Source organism: Mastomys coucha, chromosome X (genome assembly GCF_008632895.1).
Source record: "Mastomys coucha isolate ucsf_1 chromosome X, UCSF_Mcou_1, whole genome shotgun sequence".
Taxonomy (NCBI): Eukaryota; Metazoa; Chordata; class Mammalia; order Rodentia; family Muridae; genus Mastomys; species Mastomys coucha.
Window position 1 is genome coordinate 95,432,231 of NC_045030.1, and position 6,900 is coordinate 95,439,130.

Consider the following 6,900-nt stretch of genomic DNA (forward strand, 5'->3'; position numbering starts at 1 on the left):
CCATGATATTTCCATTGTTCCACTTCCAGAACCAGCACGATATGGATGATCCTGTGAAATTTGGCTTATAAGTTGATGAACCCTCCCCTTCTAGGACCACAGTTGCAACAAAGCATAATTAAGGTTCATTCCTGGGACGAGGAGACAATTTTCCTACTCTTTCCATTAATTTAAGACACAGCAGGAGGAAACTCTTACACTTGCGGTGTCTTCTTAGGCATTTATCCACAAGAGCATGTGCTCCACTGAGTTAACTGACATTTTATTAGTCACTGCTAGAGAACTCAGAAATCCGCCTTCCTCTGCCTCCAAAGTGCTGGGATTAAAGGTGTTCGCCACCACTGGCCTGCTATTCTATCGTTTCTTATGTATCAGATTAAGAGAATCTGATCCTGCTGCCAGGACTCCCACCCTCGGCTGCTGCCAATGGAGCCGCGCTGCTTAGCCATTGGGACCCCACGCTCAGCTCAGACTGGGATGGCAAGCGAACCCCGCCACAGTGTCTACTTCGGATTAAGCGGTATATCATGCCCATTTATAAGGAGCCCCCTCCAGGAATGTTCGTTGTACCTGACACTGTTGACATGACTAAGCACATGGACTGGCCCTGCCTGGAGCCCAGCCCAGAGCATGTCTTCTGTGCTTATCTCCATCCAGTCCCTGATGACTGAGAATCCCTACCACAATGAGCCAGGCTTTGAGCAGGAAAGACATCCAGGAGACAGCAAAAACTAAAATGAATGTATTCGGCATGAGACCATCAGAGTTGCAGTCTGTGACATGATGGAGGGCAAGTGCCCCTGCCCTAAACCCCTACAGGGAGTAATGGAGAAGTCCTTCCTGGAATATTATGACTTATTATGGAATATTATGACAAAAGGCAGACTATGCCTTTTGGAGAGAAGCGGGGCCATTTTGACCAGTCCCTCTTGATGCATCTTGGACTGATTCGACAAAAATTGCTGGAAAGGATCCATAATGAGAATGCTGAAATGGACTCTGATAGCAGCTCCTCTGGGACAGAGACAGACCTGCATGGGAGCCTGAGAGTCTAGACCCTGCTCCCCTGCCCCTCCCCCAACTCAAGAGTCACAGCAGAGCTCTTCCCCTCACCCCAGGGATGGAGAGGGTCTCCCTACAAAAGTGTTGGCATCCAGAAAGATGGCAAGAAGCAAGCAAACTCAATCCCAGGGTGTGAGAATGGGGTGTTCCCAATCTGACCTCCTTGGTGCTGGAGCATCTAGGGCTATAGTTAATCCTGGATCAGGGCCAGGGTACTTTTGCGAAAGTACCTGGAGTAATGACCTCTGGCAAAGCTAAATAACCAATACACCTCTCTGCAGGGCCAGCTAATTAGGGATAGGAGAAGACAGAGAATGAGAACCCAAGAGGGAGCATGCCCAGTGGTTTATAGGGGTTCTGGGAGTTTGGGTGGGGTGCTGTCCATGACACTTAAACGCAGTCTGGTTGGTTATCTGTTTGTCTTCAGTCTTGAAGCAGGCTTCCCAACACCCTTTTCTTCTACTCTCCTATTTCCTATGGGCCAGCATAACTTTGTTTTTCCTAATTTATATAGTCAATGTTCAAGACAGACCAAAGACAAGGAACAGTGGTGGAGTCTGGGCTGCTGATCAGTAAGCTTTACCTAGCACCTGAGCACCTTCTCCCTCACACCATTCCCTCCGCATTTTAGGTTACAGGTAGAAGGTAAGCCAGCTGGGACTGAGCCTAAGTAGAGACTGCATGGATGTCAGGAAGCTGCTCACTGTGTCCCCACAATGACTGATTTGAAAGGTTCCCATCACAGGCAGCTGCAGCGTGTATGGGATTTGAGCAACTACATAAAATAGTCTCTTACAGTTTGTCCTGAATAGTAGTCAATGAGGGTGTTTTTCTTGGGGTGGAGCATGGGAAGACTGATACTAGTCCCTATTTTGTTTAGCTGTTATGTCTGTAGCCCCTGTCTTCCCTTCTGCCCTACACTGGCCCCTGGGGATGTGTGAGTATGGACAGCCAATGGCTTGAGGGGATTGTGGTTGAGACTTTAGAGACTCCTCCCTTTAACTTTCCCTCTCTGTCACTGGAGCTGTTCCTTTCTTTGAATTTAGCTACAGTGATCCTTCAGCTGGTTGAGTAAGAAGTATGTATTTTCAGTGGCTCTGGGCAAGAGGAACCCATCCTTCCCAGTTTGATACAGTTCACACTTTTCAGGTTTGCTGGCCTGGTTCCCAGTGGGTGGTTAGTGATCCACATGATGCAGGCCTTCTGGTCAGTGTCCAGCCCTGAGGAATGGAGAGAACCACCTGTCCTGCCTGCTGCTATAAAGGTCTCTGCCTTGTGGATCATGGGACTCCCTTGGAGAGATAGGGAGAAGATAGGGCACAAAGAGTGACCTCTTTCTTGGGAGGGCAGAAAGCAGAGAACTGGATAGGGACAGGTCACTTGGGGAATGGTTTTGTTTTGGCTATGTGGAGGCTGGGCCATATGTGGAGGTTTGAAAAGGGACCCTACTTCCAGTTTCCCTGTTCCATTCCCAGAGCTAGTCCAAGGCTGAGGATACCTTTGGTCTGTGGGTCCATGATGAACTTTAATTAAAGCTTAATTTTGTTAGTAAATTTCACAGAAAGGAGTAAAATAGGATAACCTTTAACATAAAGCTTTAGAACAAATAATTTAAACGTATCTTAAACACTGAAAATGTGTTTTTAATTATAATTTACAGTTAAGCAATAATACCAGTGTTTAGCTTTATGTAGCCAGTCATGAATCCCCCTTTCAACATCTGGTTTGACAATCTTCCTTACAAATATTCAGGCAACTCAGTTTAGTGAAGGAGAGTGGTCTGTGGTCCACAGTAACTCAATGTACTGCCATTTGGTTTACAGGCAGCATTTAATAGGAGTCTTGTTTGTCTGTAGCATGGGGTCTTCAAAACCCATAACTACTGCAGTCCCTTCCACATACATTACCTTTTCATTATAATTTGACTGCTTCAAAGGTGTTCCCACTTTGAAGTGACAATCTTCTCCTTGGCCCTGCCATGGGGCAGAGCATGTCTGGCATGGCAGCCTGACTTTTATGCCCTAATTTTAAGTTGAGGAAATATATGCACAGGAGTCAAAGAGATGTCTTTATATCTGACTGTACATAAATGAATTTTTTTTCCTGTTTGGTGCAATAAAGTTTGTTTTGGCAGAAGGAAAAAAAATTCACAGTTAAGGAAAGTAGACCTAAAAAGTGGACAAATCGAACCAAGCCCAGGCAAATCCATTACTATTAGAAAGCATCCCAGGCTCCAGCCTTCACACCCAGGTAAAGGAATGACCCAGCCACCTTGGGTCAGCATCAATTTCCAGGTTTCCACAGCTACTTCCTGAGTAACCTCAACCTCCCCAGTGAGTTTCCTGTCCCCACACCCCAGTCATGGCATGTGCAGGGAGATAGGACCAACAAATTAACATAGAGGTTACCTACCTCAGAATTCCCTAATGTGCTTTAAATTGGGCCTGAGAGCTCACTTCCTGGTCTCTCTATCTTGGTAATGGGGAGACCCCAGCATGCTGGACTTCTTCAGAATAAACACTCTGTGTATTTACATGGTATTTGTGTCCCAGTTTTACTCTTCAGTGAACCCTGGAATCTTATAGTCGGTTGTGCATTAAAGTATATTCGGGTCACCATTTTTATTTCACAGAGCAATATATACTGGTTATTATATCAGTGCCATGCTTTTGTGTTAGTATAGCTCTGTTCAATAACTTAAACGTCTGAGTCAGTAATATCTACAGATGTTCCTGCATTCTTTAGGATTCCCTTGTCTCTCTTTGATCTCTTTGTGTTTCTGTATGAACTGTAAGATGATTTAATTAGTTCTGAGAAGAAATGATTTAGGTAGAACGGGAATTTCACTATATTAATCATATCATTCCATGAAAACGGAAGGGATTTCCATCTCTTGGTAGTTTTTTAACTTCTTCTTTTACATCTTTCTTATATAAATCTTCCACTTCTCAGGTTTATTCCAGGGAATTTTAGATATTATTGATGATGGTATAGTTCCTCATTTCTTTCTTGTTGTATTTATCATTTATTTACAGTTAGACTACATATTGTTGTGTGTTAATTTTACATTCAGCTGCTTTGCTGAATATCTTTGTTGCCTGTAGAAGTTTTGCCTTACATTCTTTGTTATTTTTGTTGTTGTTGTTGAATCATATCATCTTCATATAAGCCTATTGAGATTTCTTTCTCTCCTGTTGTATCTACTTTATCAACATCACTTATTTTCTTGTCCTTGATAAGACTTCAAAGAGTATGTGGAATAGAAATCATAAAAGGTGACATACTTGCCTCCTCTCTAATTGGGTGGAAATGCTTTGAGATTATCCATACCTAGACAATGTCATCTGCTGGTTGCATGTATGTTACATCTATTATGTTGAGGCATGTTCTCTGTTTCCTTGGGTCCTTCAGGCCTTTAATCATGAAAATTAATTTTGTCAAATCCATTTTTCATCATCAACCGCAATAACTGTATTGCTTTTATGCTTGAGTTTATTACTATGGTAGATTATATTTACTGATTTAGGAATGTTGGATTACCACGTCTCTGGAATAATATGCACTTTACCATGGTGGATAAAGTGCATATTTCTCTCTCTCTCTCTCTCTCTCTCTCTCTCAATCTCTCTCTCTCTCTCTCTCTCTCTCTCTCTCTCTATGTATTTCTCTCTGTGTGTCTATTTCTCTGTCTCTCTGTGTGTCTACTAAAATCAAGTATAACTTATTTTATTAAAAATCCTTGCAACTATATCCATTAGTGAAATAACATGTAATTTCATTTTTTGTTTATTGTTCTTCCTTCATTTTTGTTTTTGTTTTTATGACTAATTATACAGGCTTCATTAAAATTTTGAAAATGTCTCCTCATGTTCTCTCTTACTGAATAATTACAGAATTAGTATGAACTAATGGTAAGGAAATAAAGAAGTTCTATTTTCTGAAATCAACTTCTCTTTGTTCAGGGTTTTAATAGCATGTCTGGGTCATCTGTTGTATTCTGAACAAGAGAAGAGTTAACTGACTTACTTTTAGTAAAATGTATTTGAGATCTTGTGTAAGCACTTATGTCAAGAATGAAGGTTTGAGCAAGCTGCAGGTTTCTAAGTGTTTTCCATTTTCTGTGAAATTGCTTGACTTCAGAGGAGAAGAAGGGAAAGGAAGAGGAGGAAATAGAAGGTAAAGAGCATTTAATACAAAAGGGAGCATTAATGTTAATTGAAAAGCTATAGCCTTAAGATAGTTCACTGAATTCAAGCAGGAGCTCTGCAGGGAGCTGTTTCCCTTTTGTACCTGACTCTGCTTTTCTTCATCTGCTTCCTATTATTGTCCCTTTCTTCTTTCTCCATTTGAAATTCTCGGGGTTTCCTATATTTAATTAACGATAAACAGCTCCTTGTGTCTCAGTCGGCACTATTTTTCCTTTTCTTTGGTTTTATATATTTATGTATGTGAGAACACTGTAGCTGTCTTCAGACGCCAGAAGAGAGCATCAGATCCCACTACAGATGGCTGTGAGCCACCATGTGGTTGCTGGGATTTGAACTCAGGACCTATGGAAGAGAAATCAGTGCTCGTAACTCCTGAGCCATTTCTTCTGAACAAATCACATTTTTTCTGCAATAAACTCCCTGATTTCCACTCCCCATGTCATTTGAACACTCTACTACACAATAGCACTTATTGCTACTGTCATCTTATGTCAGTTGTCTTGCTTAAAATTCATTAATTTCAGTGAAATTACAAAAAAAATTACTGTCATATTACCCTTGCAGCATAACTTTATTGGTTAGGCTATATATACATGTATACATATATGATTTTCCATGCTATTTCTTGTTCCCATTGGTTATGATTTGCCAATTTATCATGAAGTGTGACTGACTTCTAAGGTAAATATCTAGAGATAGTAGGAAAGGAAAGAGCAATAAAATTTATTTAAAAAATTCTGAGGCCAGGCTGTGGTGGTGCACTTGGGAGGCAGAGGCAGGTGGATTTCTGAGTTCAAGGCCAGCCTGGCCTACAGAGTGAGTTCCAGGACAGCTAAGGCCACACAGAGAACCCCTGTCTTGAAAAACCAAAAAACAAACAAAAAAATTCTGTTGTATGTGTGTGTAATGTAATTATTGGGTATTAGTCCATGATGTATACATGCAGACTGGAAGGCAACATTGTGGATAAAATTTCACCACATTCATACTATGACCAAGATCAGGTTGCCCACATTGCGCACCACAGACATTTTACATGTTGACTGAACATCTGACTGATGTTCAAATAAGAGTAGTAGAAATACTAAATTGATAAAATATTTTCTTTTCAGGTTGCAGACATTATCATCTATGGATTGAGGAAAACAGGATGATCTGAATAAAAAAATCTTAATTGTAAATGAAAATGATATACTATTGGTTTTTGTTTGGGTTTTTTTTTGAGTTTATTCTTAGGTGTAAACACTTGCTTATAACACTTTTCTCAGAACTACAAATGAATGCCAGAGAATTGTCTCCATAATCAAAGTTGGTTGTTTTTACGCCTGATTATCTGAGTTCAATCTCTGGGAGACCCATCTTATTCTTACATTTTTTTTAAAATCTTCTTTTTATACTTGGGCTGTGGAACATACATAATATATACCATCACATACATAGTTAATTTTTAAAACAAGAGTAAGGGCCATTGAGGTCACTGGAACCAAATGAGTCCCTGAGTTTTATGTCTCCTGCTCACATAGAGAAAGTAGATCAGAGATAGCAATGAATTGCCCTCTCACTGCCACATTCATGCCATGGCACATGTGTACACACACACATACACACACACACACACACACATTTCAAA

General features: G+C 40.8%; 1 pseudogene; it reads left to right on the forward strand.

Annotated features, from left to right (window-relative positions):
• Window positions 1–512: 512 nt before the first annotated feature.
• Window positions 513–1,055, forward strand: LOC116093651 (annotated as a pseudogene).
• Window positions 1,056–6,900: the final 5,845 nt, after the last annotated feature.